The 18,026-nt window shown below is 41.6% G+C and overlaps 1 protein-coding gene across 2 annotated transcripts in view; it reads right to left on the reverse strand.

Annotated features, from left to right (window-relative positions):
* The window catches only part of UBAP2 (ubiquitin associated protein 2), a 93,498-nt gene extending 85,098 nt beyond the window's left edge, over positions 1 to 8,400 (reverse strand). For both annotated transcript variants that reach the window (XM_088152712.1, XM_088152711.1), the window contains exon 1: positions 8,287 to 8,400. The gene's annotated coding sequence lies outside the window, so the exon portion shown is untranslated. The remainder of the gene's footprint in view (positions 1 to 8,286) is intronic.
* Between the last annotated feature and the right edge of the window lie 9,626 nt (positions 8,401 to 18,026).

Below are 18,026 nucleotides of genomic sequence, written 5' to 3' on the forward strand. Positions count from 1 at the left end.
TTTCTCTTGTGGGCAGCAGCTCTTTCGTTCTTTCCTTCTACCAGGTCAAAACTAGGGATGTTCTGCATGTCAGATCCAAAGCTAAAAAGATGCTTTGGGGAAAGTATGGACATTTGACAGTACCTCCATAAACAAGCCGCTTCTTTCCCTGAGATCACGTGGTAGCCAATCCCAGGAAAAGATGTGTTTGAGCTGAGGCACCAACAGAGTGTGCATAAGGTTCTATAGTGCAAGCACTGCACACTGGTGGTGCCTTAATTCCAACATGCCTTTTCTTCTGAGAGCAAAACACACACTTTCTTTAAGGGGGCACCAAAATGTGCAGTATATACACTCATGCTTGTCTGAAGCACCTTTTCAGATTTGAATAGGCCCATCCATACTAGAAACTGTAATTATTTTCTATGAAGTTGGGCAGACAGCCAGGAAAAAAGGGGTAAATTTGCAAGTGAACCTCTAAATATTAGGGTAGAGCAGCGGTTCTTAAACTGGGGGGAATGGCCCCCAAGGGGTAACTGGGCATATCCTGGGGATAATGAAGCAATTTGTAATTGTTTGTGAGTCAAGAATTTAGTCTGGGACTGCTGCTGCAGAGACACTTGTGTAAAACAACAGTCTGATGATTTTTTTTTTTAAGTGGGGATAATGACATTATTCAAGACCAGGAAAAGGGGTAATTGGGTCAAACAGTTTAAGAATAGCTGGGGCCGAAGGAGACAATCGTGTTCTTGACTATCTGCAAGCTTAGGTTTAGGTTCAGACAATATAGATTTAGAAGAGGAAGTTTACTTAAAACATTTTAAAGGTAATCCCTTAATGGACTGACTGGAACTAATTTAATATCTCCTGCCAAGATCTATCCGTGCCCTGGAGGAAGTAATTGACTGAAAGGCTTGCGTCTTCCTGTGTGAGGGATCAGAAACACAGAGCCAGCGGATCTCTCCTCACATTCCTCTCCACCAGAGGACCTCTGATGCCCCTTCCAACTCAATGATTCTACGACACATGGCTGCTTTAAGTGCAAGTAAGGCTATGATTAAGCCTACTGTACCAGATCGGGGCTGCAAAAATCCAGACAATAGTGACACAGAAGCAAAGAGTTACAAGTTTGCTGTATCTCTTTCCTGCCATCCTACAGTCATCCAGATTTATTGCAACCCAAGAGGCTTGTTTCTCATGGCCAAAACATCCTAAGCTATTTTGGGTTTTGTTCTCACCAAAGCATGGAAACACAAATTGTTTGGGGCTTGTTTCTTCCGAACTGCAAAATGTTTTCCATTTTGTATGCACTCTTCTTTCTAAACAATGTCCTTACTAGCCACATGACGTTCAAGGCAATCCTCGTACTGTTCACAACCTTCACTTTTGCTCTAGAGAAAAAACCTGAAAGCACAATTTCAGATGGACTTTCAGGTATCATCAGCAATTTTGATCCAAACTTCCAGTGTCAACAGCTGGAGCTTCAGTATTTTACAAAGTTTCTTTACCGTCCCACTAGCTAACAGAAATATATGACAACTGGGTCTCTCAGTTCTGAAAAGACACCACTGAGTTATATAGCAACATGTTGTCACCATCTATCTTTATAATCCTGAAACCTGTCTGGAGAGAAACTGGCCACTTCTGGGCAAATGCTTTATGTTCCTTGGGAGAGAAGCTCCTGCCACAATCAGCTATTAGAGACAAAGCTTCTCTTTAGAAGTCATAGCACTAATCAACACACATTTGTGCCAGACAAGGTCATGTGGCATTCATTCCTGGCCATTATCTCTTGTCTGAACATCCAGACATAGCAAGAAAAACCTACGTATTTCAGAATACAAATTTGGGATTCCACAAAATGTTTCTATTGTAAAACCAAAGGACCTTATTCCTGTAAGAGCTGCTCTACCTACAGATTTTTTTTCAGGTTTTTTAGCCCGCCTTTATTATTTTATAAATGACTCAAGGCGGCAAACATACCGAATACTCCTTCCTCCTCCTCTTTTCCCCACAGCAACAACCCCATGAGGTGAGTTGGGCTGAGAGAAAGAGACGGGCCCAAAGTCACCCAGCCGGCTCTCATGCCTAAAGCGGAACTAGAACTCAGTCTCTTGGTTTCTAGCCAGGGGCCTTCACCACTAGACCAAACTTGCTCTCTTTTGAAAACATTACTTCAGCCCCTGCATGTATAACAGTCTAAAAACAAAAATCTGACACCAAGCCTAACTAGTAGCCACATTCTGAGCGCCCTGATCTGATCAATGAAATTATACATTTGATTAAGTAATCATTTGATATAAGCCCAGGTTTAAAATTTATTCCATGTCATGGAGGTAAAAAGCAAGAGGTAAGGACAGCATAAAAGGAAAAAAGTATAGGATGGCAAAGAAAAGAGCAACTGCTGGAAACAACTCTTATTTTCCCTAGAAATGTGAGATCATAAAGGGCATTGTACCAAAGAGGTAGATTATTTTTCGTTATTTTTCCTCTTCCTCAAATATAGCAGTGCTTTCACATTTCAAAATTTTGATCAAGTTAGATTAGCACATTCTTAAATTAAGGATATAGCAGATTAACTCTCAACACTAATTTCTTTTCATCCCAGCAACTCTGAAGTCAACCATATTTTAAGGTATAATAAAGGTAGGGAGCCATTTCTAAAAATTCATTTTAAATACACTGCAGTCCAGAGAGAACATTTTAAATATCCCATAAATGCTCAGATTCCTTCAAACTTGGAGAATTTTCAGCCAAGTAAGTGGAAGGAAGGGAAGATTAGAAATGTCTCAAAATATAAATTTGCTCCAAAATGTAGAGCAACTAATCACTATAGCATGATCTAGTTTAATGTTCACAGATTCTATAATCAATAAATCTTCCAATAGGAGTCTGATGGTAAATTACTAGTTACCCTTAGGTGACCTTGTAGTATTGTAAAGATTAATATATTTTCAATGGAAAATAGTGTTGTTCCACCATCGGAATTAACAAGGATTTTCTGCTCCACAAATCTGAGAGAGAACAGCCTGTCTTATGGTAATCTAACTCCCAATTATCTAAATAGCTAGGAGTATTTTCCTTCATTTTATATCCATAGTTAGAGCCATCTTGTATTTGTTTTCCAAAACACAATAACAATGCATACAAAGCATAAGGTAAAAAGCAAGCCAGCATAAATATTTAAATAGACCAAAGGAAACATTTTTTAGTTCTTAAAAAGGTTCCCCCCCAGGATAAGGAAAGATCAAAGCTTATTCAATACTACAGAAACTTCACCAATGTTAACACTAGCTGTTTAATCAGGTTAGCTGTTCCTCTAGCTATTCTGTTAGAAGACTGAATAGAGTTGTAAGAAACAGGGCTTGACTCTGGTTTTTTCAAAATATTTCTTGTAGTGTTGGTTTGAGTAGTGACATAAATGGAAACCCATAAATATGTTCTACGCAGAACTCTTCTTTCCACAAAAATGGCACTAAAGAAGATACAGCCAAGGCATGCATTATATAGCTGCACACAAACTAGCTTACATTCATGCCTAGGGAGACATGGAAATAGTTAAAACAGACATTACACAGAATTATATTTACGGCTCTGAAAAGCCTCTCCAATTTTGGCACGAGTGGGAAAGAAACATTTAAGACGCTTTTTTAACCTTACTTTTTTGCACAAGCTTTCAAACCATGGCCCACAGAAAGGTTGCAAAACAAGCAGGAACATCTTGTGGCATAGAATTCCTCTTGAATTCATTTCAGGAAATTATCAAGCAAAGACCCTAACCTTGAAATACTGGTAGTTCTCAGGTTAAAAACACCTGGTTTAAGGATGACCCATAGTTAAGAAGAGAGCCTACTGTAGCAAAATTTGAGTTAAAATACACCATGGATTCAAGTTAACTACACAATGGTTTGAGTTGATTACACAATACTACTGATACCATATTATACAATAATACTGTTCTGGCTTAATACAAATTCAGTTTAAGGACAGACCTTGGGAACAGAACTCATTCTTAAACTGGGGACTACCTATACATCTTTCACTGGATCACTGCTACTTAATTGTGTGGGAAATTGCCCTGGCTGAAACATTAACACAACAAAGAGCTTTGAAAAAATGCACAATACAGTATTGGAAGTGTGCGAAACTGAGGTTGGAGTTTTCTGACCTCAAAATGCCCCTTACTGGATACGTTCCAATCTCACTGAACAAAATGAAATACTGAAAAAGACCACTTGCAATGTTTCAGCACTGGAATATTTCAGTCTCAAAATATTTTACACAACTCTATGAAGAATAAGCATCTCATCAACCTTTGGTAGTTTTATTATTTTGTTTTCAATATACATCAATAAAAAAGTAGGGAAAATATCCATAGTTGCCATTGCACCACCTTGTTTTGGGAAGATGGAGAGTGAGGCTACTTTGACCAGGGCTGGATATTGAATAGGCTAAAATGACTTTGGCCCACTGCTTCTGTAACATGACCCTAGAGCAGACTATTTTTTTTCCCATAAAAAACTACCAGTTGAAAGGACACCTCTCAACAGCACTGTCTAGTCCTCCTAATTTTTGCAGTGTGAGAGTGCTTTTGACAGTTATACAAAGGGGGGGGGGAATTACTAAAACATAAGGACCTTGGTTTCAAAAGATGTAATTCCACAGACTGAGGAAGAGTAAATTAGTTCAGGGTTATGTGCCAAAAAGTTATCAAAAAAGATAAATTGTTTTTAGAAACTGCTGGAAAGTTTCATGCATTTGGGTAGGGCTTAATTATACCTTGATTAATTCTTAACTTGCAGTTTACAAACATCTTAAACTTTGGATATATAAAAATTCTTAAATCTCTGTGCTTTTCTTTTTAAAAGAATGGACATCCAGCTGAAATTATCTGTATTCTTCCCCCTACCAAATGACTTTAAAATAATAGCTTGAAGGAATGCATTTCTAATGCATCCAACATAAGTTTTCAAGGAAGCAGGAATTCAGTCTGAAGGTATTTTGTCAACATCGGAAAAAGCTGCAAGGTAATGCTTTTCCATGCTCTACTTCTTTTGTTGTTAATTTTTACTCACAAACAACTCCACATCTTGCTATTATAGAAAGTACAAGAAATACTGAAAATGCTACAAACTCAGCATTAAGGTTTTCTCACAACCAAACAACAAAAAAGTAAACAATTGAAACCTGCTAAGCAAACAAATACATTGCCAGAGAATGGTGTCTAACAATCTGAAGTTGTACCTATACAACTTTTAGTGATGGGGAAACACAGGGAACAAGAAATAAGTTAGCCTCCATATCGAAGTCATGCCCAAATTAATAAAGCTAATAAGATGTACAGATAAAGGTTACCAACATTTCTAAGATCCAATTGAAAAGTCCACCAATGAGTACTACTGTAAATGCCAAAACACATAATTACTACAGCAGATAAAATCTACAGTCCTAACAAAGTTCCATCCGTTGAATTTCAGAGCTATGTTGTGACCTAAAAAAAAAAAATCAATGATTTCCAGTTGTTGTTTTACAGGTAACAACAGAGCAGACCTCATCACTCTCTATATTTGTAAATGGGCCATTCACGTGCTGAATTTCAGGAGTATAAAGTGAGTGGACGTGTGTTATGGTTCTCCACTCTTGAAAAGAATATAACATAGCACCCAAATTACTCCCTCTCCCTGCTATCATCCTCCAAACTAGCAGAGGTCCAGTGACAGATACCCTTGCTTCATACTGAAATTTATTCAGCAAAGGATACATACAGTTCCCTCCTTCCCCCTCAGAGACCTCTTCATTAATAGCAGGGTAGACTGCTTTTCGCCAAGAGGAAAACAAAGAGCTTAGCTCTTTATATTGTGATTTTACCCCTGTGTACTAACTCGGATTATAACCAGACATGGAAACCCCATTAACTATTTAACACGACATAGAGACAGACTTTGGCAAACTTTCTGAGTGAGATGTTTGAGATCTGGAGGAATCCTGAGAACAAGCCTCCAACTGTGTTTGTAATCATTCCATACAATTTTCATCCAGTATGTCTGGTATAGAGATATGCAGAAGGATGCCCAAGCAACACAGCTCAATCTATATGGAATATGCTAATAATGACAAAACAGAGAAAGCCCTCTGAATTAAATTTGCCAAAAAACTTCTAAAAGTTAGCCAGTTTCTTCCCAAGATTTCGACTGTACATTTAAAGAATGCAGTTGATATAAAACAAAAGACATTTTCTAAATAAAGAATTGTTGTTGTTTGGCTAGATGTTACTAAAAATTTAACTGCAAAATTACAACACATCATATCATAGAAAGGGAAGGACGGAGAGAATTCCATGTGAATTCCTGTTTTTTACTCAACCTGCTTAAACAGAATTTTCCATATATGCTTCAAAACTAGCACCAAATAAAAGAAAAGCCCATTTGCAATCTATGACAGAATTTTAAATACTGTTGGAATAAAAAATGTTACAGCACTGTTTCTTCCACTGACTCTCTGTACAATAATAAGTACATTGCAGATTTTCCATTGCAACTGTACTTCAAACAGAGCAAAAGGCATCCAATACTTGCTTGCTGTTCTGTTTAACCACAAAGCAATTAAAGAGTCAGAATTTTGCAGAAAATATGTAGTAACTCCTAAAAAACTAGTATGAAGAACTGATCAGATATTAAAGCAAGTAACAGTTTTTTTGATGCTATTTTAAAGAGGAAGGCTTGCATTTTTTGATCCTCATCTCATCCTTACACTCAAATTCACCTGTTTCTTGGACAATTGGTGGATATAGAAAGGCAAATGTTTCAAACTCAAGATGGACCTTCCACTTTTCCAGCCAAAATCACCCCCCAAACCCATTCATTCATTATAATTTCCCTTTCATTGTTCACTCAAATTAAGAGAAGAGAATGGCTGTGAACTGTTTGCTACGGAGGCAACTACTTTAGTTTCCAAGGCTCACTTACTGGAGACCTCATTAACAACCTGGAAATTCACCCCACAAGATCTACTAGTTTCAATTTTGCAGAATCATCTATTTCTTTAGATATAAGCAACTTGTAAACACTTTGACCTTTGACTCATCTATCCTTGAGACAGCTCAACACTTGGAAGTCTTTCCCGTTTGTTGCCCTCTGGATGAACCCCTGCTTTCAACCTCCTAAGAGGGCACTGCTCCATGGTGAAGGGAGAGGAGAGCTATGGTCAGGATATCTGCAGGACTGCACAATGCACAATAACTCAGGCTACTCTCCCAAAGTCCTACCTCCGGCCAAATCCCAAAGCTCCCTGCAGTTAAACCTGAAATATTGTTTTTAAGTCTCACCGCTGAAAAAAGAAATGAGTCACTATTGTTACTACGGTTTCATGAGCACGCAGCAAGAACAGGCTTCAGGGACGGAAGAGCCTCGCCAAGCCCCATCTCAACGACTTCTCTCCAAAGAGCCGATTTAAATCCCGCTCTCACCAGCCTGAGAGGCGAGCGTGTGCCCCCCTCCAGAGCACGAGGCGGCCCCAGGCTATGCCCGGCGGGGGTGGCAGACCCCCGTTCCCAGCAGACGCGGGGGGGGGGGTCGGACGGGCCAGGCTCAAGCCCGGGAAGGGAGCCAAGGCCGGCAGAGACACCGACCCCGGGAAGGGATTGCTATCCGCCCAAAATAAAACTGGGCTCAGACCAGGGAAAGCGGGTTGTGGCACTATTTATTTGTTTATTCATCGGTAGGTAAATCTGCACAGCCGCCCATCTCGCAGAAACGCGACTCTGACCCTCCATCGCAGGTGCCCGTGTGGGTGGGGGGGGGCGCCCGCGGAAACTTCTCCTCCGCTCAAGCGGAGAGCGACCGCGGGGACCGGGGGGGTTCACGGCCAGCTTCGCTCTCCGTCTGAAGGGAGGAAGAGAAGACCCGCCGCTGATTGCACTTATTCTGCCCTCGCGGGGGGGGCGAGGCAGCCCCTGGCAAAGCCCCCGACGCAACCCCTGCCAAGTCCGGGTCCCGCCTGCGAGTCCAGCACCCACGTGAGTTGGGGAGGATGGGGGCTGTAGTTCGCCCGAGGAAAGTTCGGCAGCCCGCCGAGGAGCCGCGCGGGGCTCCCCTCGGCCACGGGGCGCCCGCGAGCCTTCCCCGGGGTCGCAGGCCCTCCCGGGGGACCCGCGTCCCTCCCCCGCGGCGCTGCGGGACTCCAGCGCCATTCTGAGGGGACGAGGAGCGGGGGAGGTCCTATTGCCCGCGCCCCGGGCAGCCCCTCCGGGCCCGTCCCCGCCGCCCTGAGGAGGCTGGCCGAGCCCCGCCGCGGACGCGCGCTCGTTACCTGCCCAACGTGCTCACAAAGCGGCGGCGGCGGTAGCAGCGGCGGCGGCGGCGCCCACCACGGTCACGTGATCCCTCCCCTCCGTCTCCCCTCCCGCCACACGTGACCAGCCGGAGGAGGCGCATTGGCGGTCTGGCCCGCCCCGCATCGGCGCCTGCGCAGCAACCCCGCCCCCCTCCCCACTTCGCGCCCTTCTCTCTCCCCGTCCAGGAGTGCCTGGCTCGCGTCTTCGGTCACGGGACCTTGACAGCGTCGGAGAAAGGAGAGAGGGCGGGGCGGGCGGGGATTCCGAAGGAACTCTCGCTCCAGCTTGGCTGCCCACGTGACCGATTCACCTGCGAATGAGGAGGAAGAGGAGGGGCCGGGGCGTCGTCACCGGCACGTGACCTCCGCGGCCAAAAAAAGGCGGGATCCTCTACTCGCTGAGGTAGAGCTGTTGCTGCGGGGCTCTTCAGGCCCATTAATAAAATATTTTAAGTCTATATTTTTATTTATTTATTTATATATATATATATATATATATATATATATATATATATATATACACACACACACACACACACACACACACACACACGTCTACATTTTCCCTGAATATATAATATATATCATTAATGTAACATAATTTGTTTTATTAATTTGGTAAATTCATAGAGCTGCCCATCACATGTGACTCTGAGCAGGGTACAAAGTTAAAAAGGACAAAAACAATTCAACAAAATAACCAAAAACATAACAAACATATATATATGTAACACAGATAGAAACTATATAAAACTATATATGTGTTTTTTATTATTATTGTGAGCCGCCCAGAGTCACCCATTGGGGGAGATGGGCGGCATACAAATTTGAAAAATAAATAAATAAATAAATAAATAAAATGAGATTCATGGAAAAATACCTACTGGAATCCCTAAATGCGTGTATTTCTGGGTGTGCCGGTGTCCGGGTGCGCAGCTTCAACTTTCCTGCTCACCTTGGAAAATACGAGAAATGCGGGCCGGCCTTCCTGCCTTCCAGCTCGCTGCCTGCCCAGGGCAGATGGGGGAGAGTTCAACCCCCCCAAAAATGAGGGCTCAGGAGGGGAAAGCGACGCCATTCGCGGCCCTTGCCTTGGCGGTGATGGTGGCTGTGCTCAGAACGGAGGGGGGGAAAGGACGACAGTTATTTCTACGGAAGACACGTCCTGAAGCCTGGAAACTGCCTTCCATCAAGTCAGAGCGTTGGCTCCTCCGAGGAGACCCGTCACCCGGCAAAGGTTTCTTCGTGCTGAAGAGGGTTCCTGCTTCTCTCTCCCTGCCATAAATGTCCAAGTCTCCAAGGTTGGAATTTCCACAGGGGAATTGGCTGGATTTACATCCTGACTTCTCTTCAAGAGCTCAAGATGTATTTAAGCAGAGGGTGGACTAACGTTGGAAAGAGATGCTTTGATTTTGATTTCAGCAGGGAGTTGGATCCAAGGGCCTCCCATCATTCTCCTGCTAATGGTTGTTTGCCATCCAGGTTACCACGGAAGAAGGTCCTTTGTATAAAGTAGATGTTCCTTCAGAGTCAACGTCCATAGGATTCCTTCTAATCGTCTGCTAAAAGATGAGGAAGAAATAGAGCGCAGCTCAGTCTAACCCAGGACTACACACATCACGGGAATTAAAACGTCTAAATGCATTATATTGGAAGCATTGCACAGCAAACAGACCAAATAGTCTACAATTCCACAGTTTGAGGACGTCTTAGGAAAAATTCAACATAGCGACCGAGGGCATGGCTTCAAGGAGAGATCTTTCCTAAGTCTCTTGAGCCCAGAACCTTCTCTGTGCAAAGCATTTTCTCTGCCGTGAACATTACACAGTTTCTCCAGTGTATGCTGCACGAATCAGCTGAAGATGGTGATTTGGTAGCTTTGGTGTCTCTGCTTCAGATAATTATAGATCTCAGCATTTTTGCAAAGCTTAATCTGTTCAGCACTAACGATGGTCATTACTGAGCTTTAATTGTCATATGGCTTCCCTCTTCTAATGAAGATTGGTAGTTGGCATCAAACAACTAACCAGAGGGAAAAAACACACAACGTTCTGCTTCGGATAAATACAGCTGGAATCGCTTTTCACTTCAAAACTTCCATTTATGAAACACAGTGGAACTTTTACAGGTGAATGTTAGGTTTTTTATGGAATATGATCTGGTTCTCAACATTTTATGAACTAAATTTCAAACTTTTTACATATATATAGATGGTGATTTATTGATTTATTTAAATGTATTATAGTCCCCCAACTCCGATGGACTCTGGGCAGCATACAAACCCAAAAAAATCCATAAAAACAGATAAAACATAAAACCACCCAGAAAGCCCAGGCTAAAACAGTCTAAAAGCAACACAAGTGCTCACAACATATTCATCACACAATTTTCTATAACATTCTGGATTTTTTATGGTAATCTCATTAGCCATAATATTAAAAGTAAAAAGGCTTAAGAGGGCATGTAACACTGATAATGCAGTTTTCTCTTTTAACAAATTCCTCAGTTTGGATGATTTTTTGAAAATTAATTATAAGTTTCGATGATTTTTTTAAAATGTGCTTGGATGGAGAGATTTACAAGTACAGTATTTTTCGCACTTGCACTTTTGCTTCTGGGCTAGTCAGAAGTATCTTACTATCACCATCCTCCCTTTCAAAGCAGAATTTTGGCAGATAAGTATTTGCATTTGCAGCATGTAGTGGGTATGAAAAGAAGACAAAATTTACAAGGCACAGCCAGGTCTTGTAAGTCAAGCTGTGAGGTCCCAGTTTTGAAGCTGGAAACCACCACATGCATTTGGGTGCCAAAAGAACAGTTGCAATTTTGCTGTAAGATCTGTTCTGTATTCTGATTCCCACACTTTTAAGACATCTCATCTGTATCTTCAGTGTTGCACATGGATAATAACTATGCTTAGGCCCAAGTTACCTAGAGGACCATCTACAGACCACCTTAGATATTTAGGTCCCCAACATTTGGAGACCCACACTACCCAAATTTAATGCTGATGATAAATTCTGCTTTTCAGTGGTGGCTTTCATTGTGGAACAAACTGCCTTTGCAGATCTGTCAGTCTTATTCTTTCTTAGAGATTAGGAGATCCCTTTATTTGATTTTTTTTTAGCTTTTACAGGCTTTAATTAGCTGCCATTTGTACCATTTTTATGTTTGTATTTATAGTAAATCATCCTTGAGCCATTTGGGAGTTCTGCAATAAACAAACAAGACTCCAAAATTCAAGATTTATGTTTTCCCTCAATTTATGACAACTTATGACGCATAACTATGGCACATAAGTTGTTTAGTGATAAAGGGAATAGAAGAAATTCTTCAGGAAGCATTTCCTTGTGAAACCTTTAGTGATGCCAAACTTCACGGCTTAGTAAGACTTAGCCAGTGTAATATCAAAACAAATTTAGGCTTCAGGAAGAGTAGAACTGCAGTGGATGGACATACAGATGATGCCCCAAGAAAAGCAGATGGCCAAAATGAGAATTGCCATTCGTCTTTCTTAAATCAAGGCGTTACAGAAGCCAAACAGAAGTAAAAAAACACGTTAAGAAAAGTGTAAACACAAGGAATAAACAGCAGGCACAGCATTGAAGATTTTGCTAGCCAAAGTAAGGACCATCCAAGGCGTTCAGTAGAATCTTTTGTGACAGAATTTGGAGTTTATGTTATGGATTGTTCATGTGTAGAACAAATGGTGTGGTGGAGATGGACAGAAGAAGCTACATACACGGAGGAATCGTTCCAGTTATTCTGAAAGCATGCATATTCAACTGAGGTAGACCAATGTCTTCTTCCACTATAAATAGCGCCATTAGTTCACCTCCATACCAAAAATAAACAAACAAATCATGACTTTCTGGAAATATCTAACAACTATTTTAAGAGTGCAGTGCCTCCCCCCTTTTAGTTCAGACTATTTCATGACATGAATAAACACATGCCTCCACACTGTTCCAGCAATATCATTTAGGCAGAACTGCCAGATTTTGTCCTACCTCGAAGACTCTCTGCTTACTGCAGCTGGTCAGCAATCTCCACAACAGACTGATGTCTGTGGAGTTCTCCACACTCCCTCGCACTGATGATGTTACCTAGTTGGGTCATGAAACAACCGAGCTCAGAGAGCACCAACAACTCCGCAGTTCAACCTGAGCTACATATATTCTCTTTTATTGGAGGCTGATGTCTATAGCTCCTGGTTCTTCTACCTTAATACAGTATTGCCTGCACTGACTGGCAACAGCCCAGTGCTGCTCCCAGCCTTACTGGAAAATGTCAGGGTTGAACATTTGGGAAGGGCAGCAATGCTGAGTTTTAGCCTTTAATATGAGAAATGCTTAATGGATAGGGTCAAGCTTGAGTGTATCATTCCTACATTCATTTCTTTATACTGGCATCAGTATGTTTTTCAAGATGGTGCTCTACACCTGGGATAGGCAATCTGTGGGCCAAGCGTGCCTTGAGTTGCTCACAACTGCACTAATCTGCCCACCACTGTAAAATCTGCACCCAACTGTACTAATACAACTTAACAGAACCTAAAGATAATTTTCCATTTTAAGAAAGGAATAAAATAGGAATAAAAAATTGTCCTTAAAAAAAAAATCTCCTAAATCTGAGATTGGGGAAGTGGGGGCAAAATTTGCAGTCCTACTTCCTCTGGTAATCTCACTACAGTAGCATTATCTGGAGGACCACGGGGCATGTAGCAAAAGCAATTTCTCTCACACTCCACCCCATTGCCCAGGATAATTATAATTCTAGCAGCTGCATTTGGACATATTCAGCTTTGTTCATGTTAACCTTTGCCGAGAGTTTCTTTGTGACCTAGGTTGTCTTGCAAACCCAGTCTCTCTGATTAGCTTGTACATTATTCTGCAACCTCAAAAAACGGTTAATCACTAACCAAGCTTTAGAATCCTTTGTTTTCCTTTTCTGCCGTTCGGCTTTTAAATCAGCTGTAATTTTGAGTTACCTTTTCCATGTTTTTTTTTTTTTAATCTGCACTCAGTCGTTACCGACTCCGCAGTGACTGCTTGGATGAGTCCTTGCAGTTTTCAAGGCAAGTGTTTCGGAAGTGGTTTGCCAGATCCTCCTTCCTAGAGCAGAGCCCAGCTGTCGCGTGCAGGAGGCGGGGTTTCTGTTGCTTCGTGCCCTTTTCGGGCACACGTAGGTTTTTTTTGCGCTTACCAGCAACTGCCCCCGACTCCTTTTTGCAAGGCGCCGCCAGCATTTTTCCTCCCACCGGAGTGAGAGTCCCCATTTGTCTACTCACGTGAGTTTTCGAACTGTTGGGTTGACAGGAACTGGGGAGGAAACAGGAGCTCACCCTGCTAACGCGAAGGCTGGACTCGAACCGCTGAAGCGTCGACCATTTCTGGTCAGCAACTTTCAGCGTCATTAAGCCGCTGCGCCACTGCGTCCCCTTTACCTTTTCCATGTACTAGAACAGAATAAACTGATTTTCAACAGACTTTCAACATGTACTAGAACAGAATAAATTGATTTTCAACAGATTAAAATTGTAACTTTGTACATATTACATTTTCCAACTGAACATTGACAAGGGAGAAGGAAAATATTCACTATTTTCTTCTTTGTTCCAGTTTTCTATTGACTTCTGCTAAAATCAGGAGTTTCCACAAACATGAATTATAACATTCTAGAAACTGGGATGGAAGCAGGCAAATACACGTTATTTCTCTCTATATACCGTGTGTGGGTGCATTCTGGATTTCCCCTTACCCGGTGTGTAAAGCTTTTTATTTATTTAAGTTATTTATTTATATAAATATAAATATATTATTTATTGATTTATTTAGAAACCCTGCAGCTTGCAAATTGCCATCTAAAATTAAAAAGATTCAGCATCCTCTGAATCTGTTATGCAGGCATCAGTGGAAAAAGACACGCCAGGTGAATGCACACATTTGATTTTATATAATTCCTAAACATCAAATGTCAAAATTGACTGGAACACATGGGTTGCAGTTGCAAATTTCTTTTTAAGACAAAAAGACATAGATAACAAATCCTGTTGTAGGCAGCTTGGCATACATTAAGTGCCACTAAGATCAACGTACCATTAACCTCTGATTGGTCCAGTGTTATCTGAATGGAAATCATGACATTCAACACTGAATGTGGGAGACTATAAGTAAGAGCTGGCCAAGGGCACAGACCAATTTCTTAAAGTACAAATTTAATGAGGTTGAAGAGCCAGCATCCAGCCACAGACATTCCTCTGAATTAAGTGGATTAAGGAAGAAACATTACTTAAAGAGAAACAGCTCACAAAAGGTTGGAGAAATGAAACAGTCTTTATTCCATCACAGATGTGAATATTTCTCAGGGGAGCTGTCTGCTGTTTCACATAGAAAGATATGCAAATATTAGTGACTTGTTTTAAAAATAAGTGTATTATACATGTACCAGACCAGAGCTACAATTGATTGCTTCCTGACAGGAACACAAGTTCTTTGGCCCATGTCCCTTCTTCATCCATTGTAGATGAACCTTCCACCTTGGTTTTACACATTTCAAGATCCCCCCTTATGAAGTGGAAGACATAAGGTACATATTTGTCCCAAAGACCCAGATTGCCCTTTGCTTAGAAGATACTCTGGGTTGATGATGTTGCTCATGCAGTAGAAACAAATACTCCTAGAATACAATGATCTGAGGACTCCTTGCTAAAATTCACCAATCTCTTTTGCTCAAATGTCTTTGCTCTCCTTTCTTCTACAGAACCCATAAAGTGTTGTTCTTTCTCCAGGCTGGGATGGCTGCTAAATGAACCTCAGTACATGCTTACTCAATGGGTCCTTTGCCTCTTTATTCTGACAAGTATCGAAGGCAACGATAGAGCTCATAAGTACTTATTAGTAGCCTGACAAGTAATAATTGCTGTTTTCCCTGGAATATGTGAGGAAAATTGTGTAGACAGATCAAGAATAACTTCTGGACAGAAATGCTTGGTTCAACAGCCTTCCTCTAAGGCAGAGTTCCTCAACCTTGACAACTTTAAGACGGGTGGACTTCAACTTCCATCTTAAAGTTGCCAAGGTTGAGGAACCCTGTTCTAAGGCACCACCATCTATTGCTCCTACTTTGCTGCACGCACATTGTAGAAGAGAAACAACTACAGTACAAGGATTTCATGCCCAAGCAGGAAGGAAATACTTTTAGTTAACTTTAAATAACAATTCTGTAAAACCAGTTTTATAAACAACCGGGCACTTCAGACCAGCCTTCCCACATCTAGCGGCCTCCAGAGGTCCTTGGCCAGACTGAGAATTCTGGTAGCTGTACCCCCAGGGAAATGGATGGCACCAAATTCTGTGGAATTCACCCAGCTTTATAATCCTATTTTAAAGAGTATTAAAATTTAACCACGTTTAAGTTACCTTGTGCCTCAACAATTGTTTTTTTTCCTTTTGAAGATAGTCACTTTCTTTATTCTTGATTTACACTATGTGGATGTTGGGCACCACCCAACATAAGCAGACAACTACATATACTTTACTTCACGTCTGGCAATCTGTGTCACAAAACGTTTTCCCTTTGCAGCTGACCATTTGCTTTATCCTCCAATTCAGGCGAGTTCAGTGCTCTGTATGTAGGATAAGACCCAGCTCAGAAAGAAGACACTTAAAAGGTCTGTCCTTCATCAAGCACCAAGTGACATTGTAGAAATAGAGCTGGAAAAAAGGCCTCTTTTAGCAATATTTCTTCTCTAAGACAGAATTTTAAAAATGATTAAAAATATGTGCAAAATGTTACTGATTTTAAATGCAGTCATATTCTGAGAGTCTATAATTCAGTGTCTGAATTACGTATATGAAGACTGCTCCTCCCTTTCCTCAAACTCTACAAACCTTGAATGCCAATGTAGCTTTTTCTGGTTATTTTCTAGCAGGACAATTTTAAAGCACTTTGGATGTGACACAGCCACGTCCAAGTGAGCCCCTTCTAAAAATCAGCTACCCAATTGGAAGATTCCCTTCTTTAAGGCCAATTGAGAAATTACACTTTATACCTTTTCCTTCTTCAATATCCCTCCTGGAAAAATAGAACCCCTCAAGTCTAATTCAACAAATCTTGCCTCCACTGACCGGCAGGAGTGTTAGGAGCATGGCACACGGATGAGATGGAGTCAGACCTGTAGTCAGACCTTCAAAAGCTCCTTTGAGTTGACTGGTAGCATTCTCCCCATGGTCTCCAGAGAGGTCTTTCTCAGCAATGCTACCAGTTGTTCCATTTGCAGTGTGCGTGAACCCTGGGACCTCATGCATGCAAAGCATCTGCTCGACTCAGAGCTATTATGGAACTGAGCAATCTAAGTTCTCAGAGGCAGTTCAGAGGAAGTAAGCAAATCCTAACCGATGGCCATGTCACACATGGTAGCTTACATGTGGCACTACAAAAATTTGAGTTTTACATGTAAAATTGTACCATCCGCATCTGATACTCCTTTGACTAATCTCTTTTTGGAGTTAGGACCTGAGTTTCCTAGCTCCAAGAAAAGAAAGAGCATTTGAAGAAGGTTCTCTCCAGAAAATTTTCAGATTTGTTCCTGCTTCATAGTTCTCTGGCAGAAACAGAAACAAGTGCCAATGGGGGATATGTTTTTTTATTTTTTCAGATCTCAGAGTAAATGTGTTTTTGTCTACAAGTGAACTTCATTTGCTTTGTATGAAGGCAAAAACTCAGTATCAGCTGCTGAAATAGTAGCATAGCACCATCTCCCACTGGAGTTGGGAGGCCCAACCTACCAAGGAGAAAGCTGTACTTTTCCAGAAAGGATCATCAGCCTCCAGAAGACGACAGTCCTTTTTCTTGAAGAGCTGCTGTTCCAGAGGTATTTCCATCACCTTAGAAGCCATACATCATGTCTGAAGCCAAGACACCAATGGAAACTACTTGGAAGATCAGAAAATCCCATAGAGATGCAGCAGGCAGGAGAGATTTGTTGGGCTTCCTGGAACTTTCAAATAATAGCAGCATGACACAAGCATGTCCTTGTAGCACAAGAGCATCGCCTGGCAAACTGAATCCTGTGTCCACAAAAGCATTTGAAGCTCCAGTTTGTTTTGGGTATAACACTTCTCTGTTGGCTAAGAAGAAGCAAATTCATTCCAACGCTGTCCTACAATGACCCTGCAACTCTGAGGGACCTCATCAAGAAGTTCCCTTCCAAATTATCCCTATTGACAAAGTACCTATACATATAGACACCTAAAGGATGTCTTAAGGCAGCTTATATTTGAGAACAGAACTGGTAGCCAAAAGCAATAAGCAATTTCACGCCAAGACATAAATTTCCTGGGAGAGAGAGTGCTGCTAGTTCACTTGGAGAAAAGGTCTACCTATCCTCCACCACTAGCAGACAGACACAGAAGGGAGCAATGTTCTGTTCCTCATTCAGCAACCCACCTGGCTGAAGGAAGGCTTCTGGAGTGGAGGACTAGCTTACTAAGGAAATAAGAAGTGTTTCTCTTCAAACTCAGTAAGGAGAAAGGACACACAGGCTCCTCTTTTAGAACCCTGGCTTATGGGGTGGGTGGTTGGTCCAGGTTATGGGAGCTGTAGAATCAAAGTTTGAGTATTATGCTTATGGAACCAAAAGTAAACCATACCTAAAGAAATTCTTGTGAGTAAACCTCATCAATTTTTGTGTGACAGAAGCACATTGCAAGGAT

Source organism: Python bivittatus, unplaced genomic scaffold (assembly GCF_059951505.1).
Source record: "Python bivittatus isolate LINGU-HERP-01145 unplaced genomic scaffold, Pbiv_v1 ctg000570_np1212, whole genome shotgun sequence".
Classification (NCBI taxonomy): Eukaryota; Metazoa; Chordata; class Lepidosauria; order Squamata; family Pythonidae; genus Python; species Python bivittatus.